General features: G+C 41.4%; 1 protein-coding gene across 1 annotated transcript in view; it reads right to left on the minus strand.

Moving 5' to 3' along the window:
* Positions 1 to 10899: 10899 nt before the first annotated feature.
* Positions 10900 to 12615, minus strand: part of ASPG (asparaginase) — a 46997-nt gene continuing 45281 nt past the window's right edge. The window contains exon 16 of the mRNA XM_055817409.1: positions 10900 to 11338. The gene's annotated coding sequence lies outside the window, so the exon portion shown is untranslated. The remainder of the gene's footprint in view (positions 11339 to 12615) is intronic.

Below are 12615 nucleotides of genomic sequence, written 5' to 3' on the forward strand. Positions count from 1 at the left end.
CCGCTTGCTCGTTGTCACACTCTTAGCTGTGACTCAGGGGGCAACCCTCTCTGAGCTTGGGCTTCTTCAATTAATTCCTCTCCATTTTACTCTTTTCATCAACAGAATAGCAATGAAACCTAATTCACCAAGGCTTCTGGGCCGTGCTGTTGGGGTGTGCGAAAGGCCTTCACGCCCTGCCGCTCCAGGGTGGTGGTTATGGTGACCTAACAGCAGGATTCCCCTGGTGGCAGCGGGGAGCCTGGTCACTGGTGGTGCCAGGCTGCCTGCGCTGCCTGACCGCAAGCTGCTCTAGCCAGCCAGCCCAGGAGACACCGTTTCAAAAAGATGTGGATGGTAAACCCTGCTCTGCCAGTGACTCAGCCTGCGGCCTCAGCCAAGTCACTTCACCACACCTTGAGAGGGAGAGATAATGCTTACCTACCTCATCTTATGAGGCTTCACTAATGTTTATATAGTGTTTTGAATGTTTAAAGAATGAAGTGCTGCGTATGAATTTTGGTGCTCCAGATCCTATGATCTTTGGCTCTTTAAAAATATACATACAGAAGACTCAAGCCAGTCCCGGAGGAAATGCCCATACAGGTGTCACAGAGCAGCAGGGGAGGGAGAAGCCCTCCAGGAGCTGTTCCAGCATGGCTCAGATGAAAACGTGGTGCTTGCACCAGAAGCAGGAGCAGACAGGTTGCTCCAGGAGCCTATGCAAACCTCATGCTGAGGAAGCTCCCTGGATCTAGGCTGGAGGCGTTTCAGTCCACTTTGGTAAAACCAGCTCCTGCTTTTCTGCTTTGCCCTCTCAGACTCAAACCCAGAAGTAAATTTTGTGTCGTCTTCCAGGTAGCCCAATGCGTAGGGGGGGTTCTGGACCTTATTCTCCCAAAAGGATGTTTTCTTGCCTCGGATAGAGGAGGGCGGCACTATTTGCAAGTTAATTCAAAGGGGACTTCTGTCTTGGCATCAGTGGAAGCAAGGCTTCTGTTTACTCCCTCTAAGAAGAGTAATTTTTTTCACAACACAGTGTCCTAGGTCTCCCACTCCTGCCACTGATGTACACAGCATGCACAGCACGATCACACGAGCTGTGTTTTATATATAATCCCTCACTAACTATAATGCCAGCTCTCTCCTGCCCCTGACAAACACAAACCCACACCCACACACACCCATGGTTCCACAATACCACTCAGCTGAATAATAACCTGACCGTCCATACTAACTAATAGGGTACAAAAGCCCTTTCCAGCCAAACCAGTCAGAACCCGCCACTGCACTGGTGAGATATATGATCCCCAGGCATTCTGTTGCTGTTCTGGTTCAGGTTCAGACATATATGGCTGATGGTCCCTAAAAACGGGCCTTACATGGGAAATTGGCCTGTGGCAGCCAGGGGAGCTCAGGTACAAGAACATGTATGGGGTTTAGCCAGGATGAATCATCTGCTTCAGACTTCTTTTTTTAGCAAGTGTTGGTGCTTTTACCTATTGAATGTTTAAGTTCTAGGGTTTTTTGTCAGGGAAGAATATAATAAGAGAGTGTTTCTTCGTAAGGGATGGCTAGAGTGGACTTTATTGGCTTAAAGACATCCACTTTGTCAATGTATAAATTCCTTTAGATCACTAGTGTGTAAAATGTTCTCTTTTTGGTAACTTACATATTAAAGAGCAGTGGGCAAATATGCATTTAATTTATTTATGTAATTATTTCAGAAGTTCTGTTTCTCACCCATATACCCCCAATTATAAAGGCAAGAAAGCTAACATCCTGCTACCTCCCTTAGCTAGGTAGCATCTCAGAGAACGAGGTAGAAGAGTAGGGGCATCTAACAAATGTACCGATAGCACTACACAAGGGATAAGCCATGTATGAATTTTTCTTCCTCTGTGAAGGTGCACAAAAGGTGATTAAAGCATTAAAATAATAGAATTGGTTCTGAAATTGTATAGAGGGGAAAATGTAGTCCTATGAGAAGGAAGAATAATTAGTCCTTAATTTCTATTGATGGTTAAGCTAAGTATTGTTTATACCCTGCTCTTTGCAGCTGCATATATGTGACTCTAGTAGTTCTGTGCTTGGTTTTTAAGGGATCACGGTGCAAAAAATGGCCTTGTTAAGCAAGCAGCAGGTATGTCTGCCATGTGTTTGCAGTCCAGGGGCACAAACCCAGTGAAAAGGACTGTGCTACCCACCAGTGTGGACTCATCGCACTAGGTACTGAGAGCTCCCTGAGTGCACTGACAGTCCTGGAGGAGCTGCATGCTAATATGGAACATGGTGGCTTGAGCACCTTATACAGCAGACAGAGTAATCTTCGAAGGGGGAAGCAAATGCTCATCAGTTGATAGTGTCAAACAAAGAGGGCAGCACAAAAGGAGACATAATGCCAGGGATGATTGTAAGAGACAAGAAACGGCCTGCAAGGAAGTAAAGATGAAGGGTAAGCTTGTGGGAGGACATAAAAGGGTGTGCTGTTTGCATGGCAGAAAATGGAAGATCATGGAGGCTCTGGTAACGAGAAGAAGATTATATTTCAAGGAGGTTCTACTCTGAAAAAATGACATTCTGAAAAATGTCTGGGAGGTGCTATCATTAATATCCATCAATATCCCTACACTCCTTTAGCAAAAGGTCCCAATACTTTCCTGCCAATATCTTATTCCACAGGTAATATCGTGGAAGGGCATGGGACAACCTGAAGTACTGTTCTTTATACTGCAACATTTATCCAACAGTTCTAAAGTTAAACTTGCTCACAGACTAATCCTGGACATGGAGCTTACCATTTCTCTTCTCATTGTGTTTACCTTCCTCATAATTTCCCTACTGATTTGCTGTTCTTGCTCATTATTGCTCACCTAAAATTAAGTTGGAAGTTTCTTAAGCAAAGATCCAGAGTCTGCCATGTCCTGTAAAGTACCTGTCATATTCTTGGGCCTGGTAAACAGAAAAAAACCTGTGCAAGTGGATTTTCTCCCGCCCTGGGAAATGAGCATTCCATATGTTCATAGCAAACACTGATGGGGCAACTTCTTGTTTACTTTAGTTGGTTCAAACTCATTTGTCAATATAGCAGCCCACTACATGTCACATGTGAGCATAATAACAGCTTGATAGTAATTTGTTTTGCACTAATAAACACCTTGAAAGATGTCCTAATGCTTCCCCATAAATAGGAAGCCTTTTGAGATTATTGCCTGAATAACATCAAGTGATTTATAGAGAAATAAGGTGGGATGGGATGTCTTTCCAGCCAAGAACTTTTAGAGAGATTGGGGGTTTGCCATTCAGTAGTTAAGATGTGCTAGGGATTAAAATATGGATAACAGTTTCATATGAAGCTAAGAATTCGCATTTTAATGGAAAATGTCACCATTGTATGCACAATATTTTGATTAAGTCCAAAATTATCAGTTTAGCAGGAGAGGGGTTTTTATCTCACGTGCTCTATCTAAACATCGTCCCTGAGCACTAGAGAGGTTACATAGCAATTTCATGTGTAATACTGCTCTTCACCTTTTTCCCTGTGGTGATTTAACATCTTGTTCATTCCAGAAGTTAACTGTGTAAACTATACATTATACAAATTAAGGATTTTTGTTTTCTTTGGGGGAGAATTTTTCAAGTCAAGCTGTGTCTCTATACAGTAGCACAGTAGCTAGCAGTAAATAACAGTATAAATTTTCTGTTTTCTACTTAAAATGTGAAATTCAGTTGTTAAACATATCGGTTAATAATGAGTCTAGAATAAGCAGACCTCAGGGCTTTGCATACTTGCAGGCTGGGTCAGTGGGTACAATTACCTGTGCATCAGCAGTTGTAAAAAAATTAAGTGTGAAAAACAATTTTTGTGCTGCAGAGATGGCGTGTGAGCTGTCAAGTGGATGTGTCTTGGGAGATCCATCAGCCTTTGCATTGAGACCTCAATGTTAAGGGGAAATTTCAACTCCAGCTACTGGAGCTCTAGAAAACATTAGGAAAAACATCTTGCAAACAATGTGGAGGTACTTCTGCAGTCCTGGTGTAGATTATACTTTGCCATGACTTTCCACTTAAAGCTTAGGAGTCACAGCAATGCTGTTGAGATGACAGCTGGAGATGTGTGTATGAGAAATGGAATCCACTGAGTCCTATTTTGCAGTCAACTCTGGATGAACAATCTCTAGTATTTTTACCAAATATCACAAAAGTTTGGCCTCATGGTTACGTTTTTTCAATCTCCTTACAATCAATTCTCCTTTCTCCATTCTTTGTTTTGATTTTAATTTTAATAAAACCACAAATTAAATAGCCAGTGAACACAATTTTGACATGACCAGTAATTTTGAATGCCTTAATTCCCAGGTGCCTGACTCTATAGACTAGAAGAGCTGACTTTCCTAAAATGCCAGCCACCTTTCATTCTAGCATTAAGTTTCAGGTTAGACCCTGGAAGATGACACTTGAAATCACTAGCTTTCTCTGAACATTTCAGCCAAGCAATTAATATATAAGATTAGCTACTGTGCAATAAGTGTGGTTTAATAACTTCATAATTGATTCCAATGCTTAATTGTGATAGCCCTCACAAACCTGGTACCAACTTTATTTTTCACGTTCACCAACCAGCCGGTTTTTCAGAGTTAGCACAATTACATGTCCTGTCCCATAAAACCATCAGAAAGGAAGCAATTACTAATGATTTGACCATCTATTGAGATGTCCCAAGTATTTGCTGGTTCAAGCCATTGAAGAGTCTGACTTTGCACTGAAGTAGCATGGTAAATTTTAGCAGCATGTCATATTTCTGGTTTTATGTCCTTGAATGTAAAACTTTTGAAACAACAGTGGTGAATGGTGACATAGTTGTGGGCAGAGAGCTCGGTCAAAGCGGTCCAAGTAAATAAACTGACTTATTTCACATCACGCTTTCATCAGTCAGGAGAGATAACAGGTGGCCATCTTTGTCCTGAAGCCCTGGAGCAATATGGGATTCAGCAGAGATCTCTGCTGGATGTCTTGCCTCAAGGCTGCTGGGAATCATGTCACTTAAAACTGACCCTTCAGCAAGAGTCAGAAATTCAGATGTGCTACAGGAAGAATGTGATGCATCAAAATCCCACTTTTACTGGACCCTGGTCACAAAAATCCACAGGAAAACATATCCAGGATAGAAACCACACACCCTGAAAGATGCAAGTGTAATTATTCATGCACAGGCATCACCATCAGAGAATCTCCCCAGCGCAGCAGCTTCTTGCATATGACAGGATTAATTTACAACTCTCTGTTCTAATTGTGAAAACTCCTTATCTCTCAGCAAAAGATTGACATTAAGGTTCCTCCTTTTTCTTCACCCTGAAATTCTTTTCTTTGCTATACGTGACCACTGCTACCGAATTGCCAGAATTGTAGTTCCCCTTCTATGCTAATAATTAATCACTTAATGTTAAATAATTGGAAATCAAGGTGTAGAAATAACCAACTGATGTAAACAGACATTACTGTAATTCTTTTGGCCTTTCTTATCACTTTTTGAAGGTGGAGTCTCATGTAATTTCACTTGTAAGCTCCTAAAACCAGGGTCTGTGACTGTTGAACACCGAGCACAAGAGCCTAATAGGATCTACGACAGTGGCACCAGAGAAGAAACACATCTATTGTGCATGCAAACATGTAATTAATGGGGCTTATGTGTACTCGGAAATGCTGCCTATGCTACTGAGCAGGCAGTTCTGGCCAGGTAACATCTGCCCTGGCCACCATTCTTCTGGTCCCCTTCTGAAGCTGTGAAGATGTGAAGGAATACCATGCCTTGAGAGAGTGCTTACTTGTTTTTGTGATACTTGTTGTTGCTGCAAGACAGAGAATGATCTCTCAGCCTTTTCCTGTCTCGTCGTGCAACGTGCCACACATCAGGTCGCGCATTGCTGAAGTCTGGCAGTGCCTGCATATGGAGGAGGCTGCAGAGCAAAGCTGCAAGATGTTGTTGGTTGGCACCTTCCCATGGACTTGGCTGAGGTCTCCCTCTAATGTGCAGCATCCCAGAGTGGGAGGGAGGTGCCAGTGTGGAGCTCAAAACGCCAGTGGGAGTGCGCAAGATATGCACCCGCTGAGCGTGCCCAGACAGGCGAGGCTTGGCAGGGCTGGGCGAGGGGGAAAGGGGCACTGCCTCCTCCCTGCCGACACAGCCCGCGAGGAGCCCTCGTCCCCGTGGGTTATATCCTCCTGTTATGTCAGCGGCAATTTGGGTCAGACGTCAACATGGATTTGGATATCAAGGACCAAATCCTTTGACCATGAGATTTGTATCAAATCTTCCAAACAGAGCCACGTTAAGTGGTGCTACTTTGTGTCGTTTACGCTAGACATTTGATTTTGTTGCTATGATTTGGGATACTTGTCTCAGCTACGCTTCTGAGATGCAGGCTTCTGCCTCTAACCATTCAGCTGATCACAGGTAAACAAATGTATGTATAATGAACTTTCTAAAGTAACTTTCAGGTAGACACTTTGCACAAATAATAAATCTGGTAGTACTAGATTTTATTCTGACTCATGGACTATCTCAGATGGCAACATTTGAGTCCCACAGATTCATTTGTATGGTTTGCTACAGTATTTTACATATCTTATAAGCTTTCTACATCAGTAGCTTTTCTAAAAGAGTCACTAAAATGGAAGTGTTGTTACAACCATGCAATCAAGCACCACAGTGTCATAAAATATTGTTAAAGAATCATGGAAAGACTAGTCTTACTAGTCTAGAAGATGATTATACTGCTGATAGAGTCCACTTGGAAGAGACATAAACGTTCAGCAATGCTTGTGACGACATATGCCATGCACATTTGATCGGTTCTTTATAATTTATTGTTTTCACCCATCAAACAATTACTTCAGGTTTATCTCAGTGATCTAACAAATTCAGACACTGGAAACTAAAAGCATTTCACTTGTTACACTTCTGCGGTAGGTCCTATGCAGGGATCAGCATCGATACCTGAAGAAGGGGACTACACCCAAGGCTGAATTCAGTCACGCTATGGGTCCATTGATGTTTTGTGTGTAAGTGTGGAACCAGGTGCACTTTGTCTTCTATGCACAAAGGAAGGTTACATTACTCTCCTTAATCATTTCACAGCTTGAACCTGCCTTAAAAATGGAGGAATCTTGCAACTACATTACAATCTTTTTGGAAGAATCCCAGTAGATCACACCATGCAGAAGATTGCAAATGAAGAAACCATGATTCAAGGAGGGGTTTAGTTCCAGGCGAGAAGTTTCATTATCACTCATTGCTGAACACCAAAGTCCTGGTATGAGACAACTGAGACATGCTATAGTATAGTAATTCTAAGTTAAGATGTGCAGAACTGGAGATAATAGCAATGTGAGAAGAGCAAGCAGATACTGAAGCCTTGATGAACAGCTCAATTCAGCAAGTACAGATCCGACGCAGTCAGTCTGTCAGTGGGTCAGCCAGCCTTGACAGCTGTTAACAGTTTATCAAGATGACATGCAATAAGAGAGCAAGCACATGCTGATTTTTCAAATAATTAAGCATGCCTTTCCATCACAAAAGTTTTATAAGAGAATCTGCAAACAGAAACAATGTTTTCAGACATCAGTAAAAAAAGAAAGTGGTTGCATTCAGGAAAGGAAGGCTGTAACTCAAATCAGACAGGAACTTGGGCATGTTAGTTGTGCAAATCTCCACTTTCTGCAGTGTTAAGAGAAGTGCTGACATAGGCCTAGCAGTTCCTATCCTTTGGCAGTATTAGCTGGGTCGTTATGAAGAAGACACAAAGTGGAAGCTGGGTGTTGTCTTTCAAGTGAAGAAAGCTGTAGAATTGATGCAATATTTGGCTTTTACAGGAGGCATTCATAGCGTCTCCTCCGTGGAGAGGCAGCAGAGGTTCCAGCACCAGCATTCATTCCCAGAACATCACTGCAACTTAAAAGATTCAACACTGGAAACAAATCCAACATTTGTGCAGCAGCTCTGAGTCTCACATTATTGATGATGCCTTTATACTGTTCTATTGGCACTGCTGAAACTGCATACAACAGGATGGTCACAGATGTGCAGCAGCCTGACGCTCACATGCTAGCAGGCTGCCCCAGAAGCCTGTGCACTTCCCTGGCGTGGCATCTCACCTGTTGGTGATTTTGCAGGGCAAGGAAACCTACAGCCCAAACACTTGCATCATTAGACAGCCTGGAAAAGAATGGCAGCCACTGCCATTTTCTAACAGAAAGGTCATCTTTATGTTCTGATAAGCATTAAAAACTGATACTAAAAAAATACCATAAGCTTTTCTGCACCAAAAAGTGCAAAACTTTGTCCCGCTTCTACCATACTATCCAAATGTGTACTGTGTATAAAATATCAAGCACAGATCTGCAGATGATCCTCACAGTGTGTGCTAGATGTAATCAGCTGTAGTTATAGATATGAAAGGGTACATGGACATCACAGGTGACTGGAGCTAAAGTTGTTATAGAAGTTACGAGGTGGACCCACACTAGTCCCAGCAATAGAGCAAGTGTGTTTGCACTAGTAATGGCCTTGTATAGGTGCTTAATCTACAAACCTTTACCAAGCAAAAGATTGCTGAATAAAAAGAAAAGTGTATTTGATCTTTTCAGGAATGGTCTGAAGGAGAAAAAGAAGGATGTTTAAAAAAATTAAACTACACTAGACATTCCGGAGGCAGCTTAACTAATGAAAGACACTCAGCTGCTTACAGTAACTGAAACATAGAGGTAGAGCCAAATAGGAACAATTTTCGTTTCTTGCTAATATTAAGATTTTGCTTTAGACCAGTAACTATGTAAAGCTTAAGGGTTACTACACACAGATAGATTCATCATAAGCCTGGGAGTTATCACAGAGAGCATGATTATGATTATTAAATGCACTGCATGGAGCAAAGGGTGTAATAGACAAACAAGACAAACACAGGATTTTGAAAGCATTATTGAAGTTCACCCCCAACACTAAACCAAGACCTGAAGTTTCTGGCCTTGACTGGGTGATTCTTGGCACTTTTTAAATCACAGCACCCTATACAGCTTCTCTTAAGACTTGTAGACAGCAGTTCTTAACTGAACATTTTATGCATATATATATATATGAAAGAGATCCAGTTCTTTCTCAGATAAATGTTGAATCTGCATTCATGCATTTGCCACTAAAACAGTTGTTGGCTCTCGGTCTATTTATGAGGCAAACTGCAAATTTTCTAGAAAGTTGCAGGAACATTATCTTATGCAAGATAACATATTAATAGAATGTATATTTCTGTAAAGGTTTGTCAGAAAGAAGCCAATACTGCTTTGTTCTCACTGTAAACATGACACACACCATTTCACTTTAGTTCTACAAGCTTCTAACTGGATCACATTTATAAGTACTGTCCTTCGTGTCTTTACTTGGCTCATATGCAGGAACAGGTGTCCGTTTTCTCCCCTCTCCTTCAGTTTTACTGCCGAGACCTATTATTTCAGTAATACACACCAGAATACTGTTCTTTGTTCAAAAGAAAAAGGAAGTATGTTTTGTACTTTAGGTGGATATTGTATTTTAGAAATATATGAATGTTATTGTTTATAAAGTTTTCTGTAGATCAGATGAGCCTTTGTTGAAAAGTATAAGGAAAATATTGATGCTTCCGCAGCTGTTGCAGTCAGTCATTCTGGTACAGAAATAAAGAATAGATGCTGCTATAGACAAATTACTGTATCTGAGAATCATTAAAAAAAAGAAAAAATTCCAATCCCAAGAAAGTCCCTTGCAGAGAAGTTTATCAAGGGATGTCCTGGCTCACTGCATCAACTTTTAGACTACTGACTAGGCAAGAATTAAGATAACAGGGTCTAAATAGCATAGGAAGAATGTTTTTTCTCCTGATCCTAAAAATTTCCACAAACATCGCTCTGTTACATACATCACCTTTATGTATTTACAGGTAAGACATAAAAAAAGTGATGACTTTAAAGCCTGATTTTTTGATGTGAGATCACATTTACTTAATTCTATTCGATCTAAAGCATGTTTATTGCCATGTAGCATCAATTATTTAATTATGAGACAGCATAGTTGTAATTTTTGTGACCATAGTGAAGAGGCACACTACTCTTCACACTAAAAGACATCAGGCATTTTTATGTTGTTTGGTTTTTAACTGGAGCATATACAGCATCTCCTCAGACTACATGCACAGTTACCTTTTTTAGGGGGATCTGGTACGCAACATACCTTGGGAATCTTTTAATACTAGCAGGCTCAGCAAGTAGTCCATGAAGCTTTTCTCCATGATAAGAATAGCTGTGGGAAGGTTGAAGAGTATAAAGGGGAAAAAGAAAAAAAATAAAATATCTGCACTTCAAAGATTTCCTTCAGATGAAGCAGATAGAAAATCCACATAGATTACTGCAGAAGCTGTAGGTGAAATTACAAGTTGCCATCTCCAATATATGCATTTGCCTGAAGTATTCTTTACGTTTACATATTCTAGGGCAGACACAGCTGTAAAGATACATACTGCTTCTTTTCTTTAGTCTGAAAGTGTTGGGACTTTAAACTTGGGGTCTGTTAATACTGGGATCACATTTACAGTCCAAAGAATTATGTGTCCAGTATGTAGCAATCTTGATTATGTTCCGGTCAGGATGTGGGAAAGATGCTATTAGAAACAAAACAATCAATTCACTTAGACAGTCCCACAAACAGGCTTTATGGCATCTGCCTCCTACTCATTTTAAGTGAGGTTTTATAGTGACACATTGGTGAAGATTAGTACACAACTGCAGGCAGATGCCCATGACTGATTCAATTGTTTGCACTGACACTCACAATTGCTGTAATTGCAACTGAAGTGATACAAGCCATTGCAAAAAGCAGACAAAGTGAAACCAACATTGTTCCTCAGAGATTTTATTAGTTGAAACCCAGAAATGCATAAACCGCTGTTTTTTCTCAGTATGAATTCACCACAGCATTTCCATTCGCTATGCCTGCAATACTGTCCTCATTGATTTAACGTAAGATTCAAAAGGCCTCTTTAAAAACAGAACTTGTACAGTGAAGGCAATACATTCCAATACATTCGCATACATTTGCTTGTTTAAAAAGGTTACTTTTCAAAAAAAGCGATTAAAAGATAAAGCAGCAAATAATTTTTTAGAAAAATCAGTAAGGACTTAATGTGATCCTAAAGAATATTTCTAAGCTCTAGCTTTCCTGTATGCTCCAAGCACAGCTACCATTGTTCCTTTGCTCTTTTCCTCCTGCAACTGCCTAATGCCAATAATGTTCAAAGCCAGCATTCTGAAGAGGAGCGACCATCTTCTACAGCCTCTGGAGAAAGAGAAAATGTGTGTTTAGAACTAAGCAGCATCCAAAATCTTCCTGGGGAGAGATTAATTTGTAGCCTGCCAAGCAAGTTCTCATGTGGTACTGAAGACTTCCTTCAGACTGCCTACACTACTGGTGGCCCAGTCCAAAGGGACTAAGAGATGATCCGTGAAGGAGTCGAGGATTTAAACACATTCCCTCCCCACATCTCTTACAAAAGAAAAGTGACTTTCGCAGAACTATTTCACTGAAAAAGGAAATCCCCTTGCAACCTCACCCATATTCTAAAGGTATTTTTAGCATCTTCATACTGGACACTGGAAAACTTCCATTTAAATGCTTGAGACTATGATTATACCTAATCCTTCTCTACTAGCAAAAAAAAAAAACCCACAACCAAGAACCACCCAAAACTTTACAGGAAAGCAAAACCTGCCAGATTGTGTCCTATGTTCATTTAGACCAGTACACAGCGATTCAAAACTCCTTTTGTTCCAGTTGCAGTTCCCCACTTATATAGACATTAATTCACTCACATCGACCAAATGGGACACACAACTGGCAAGGTAGCCATGGATGCAGCAAAACCTTTAAGCAAATTTTGTGTTAAAGGTTTTGCTGCATCCATGGCGATGCATTATATGCATCGCCATGGATGCATAAATAAATGCGACCATCTCCCCCCAGTATTTAAACTGGGATTAGAGTTGCCAATCTATTGGAGAAGAGAGATCTAAATCAACAACGTATTGCATCAGAAAGGAGTTCTGAGAAATAAAAACAGCAAGCGTTTTAAATGTCTCCAGTTACAGCACAGCACTGGCGAGGGTCAAACACCCAGACAAGTTTCCTATAGAGAGACCTGTCAGATGTGAGACGCTTTGAGCATGAGCCTCACACCCACCTCGTACGCTCACAGCCAGGGAAACACACCTTGCAGGTCCATGCTGGAGACAACCAGGCAGCTACATGAAGGCCTGAGTAAGAGAAAGGCCATGGCACTGCCCTGTCCTGCACCTGGAGGGGGGCAAACCCTCGGCAAAGCTCTCCGCTAAAATCCAGCCTCCTGCAGTCTATGCGTGGGATCCAGCTAACTCCTGTCTATTAAGAATCTGCCCCACAGTAGATTGACACGCTACAATCACGTTGTAACAACCACGGTGGTTGACTATGTCACACTAGAAGGTGAGCTGTATATGGTGCTCCGTTCAAAGCTCGAAGGAGAGCCCAGGTGGAGGTGCTGTAGGTACCGCAGTAGCACCCTCCTGAGCGGGGTGACG

Source organism: Falco peregrinus, chromosome 1 (genome assembly GCF_023634155.1).
Source record: "Falco peregrinus isolate bFalPer1 chromosome 1, bFalPer1.pri, whole genome shotgun sequence".
NCBI classification, from domain to species: domain Eukaryota; kingdom Metazoa; phylum Chordata; class Aves; order Falconiformes; family Falconidae; genus Falco; species Falco peregrinus.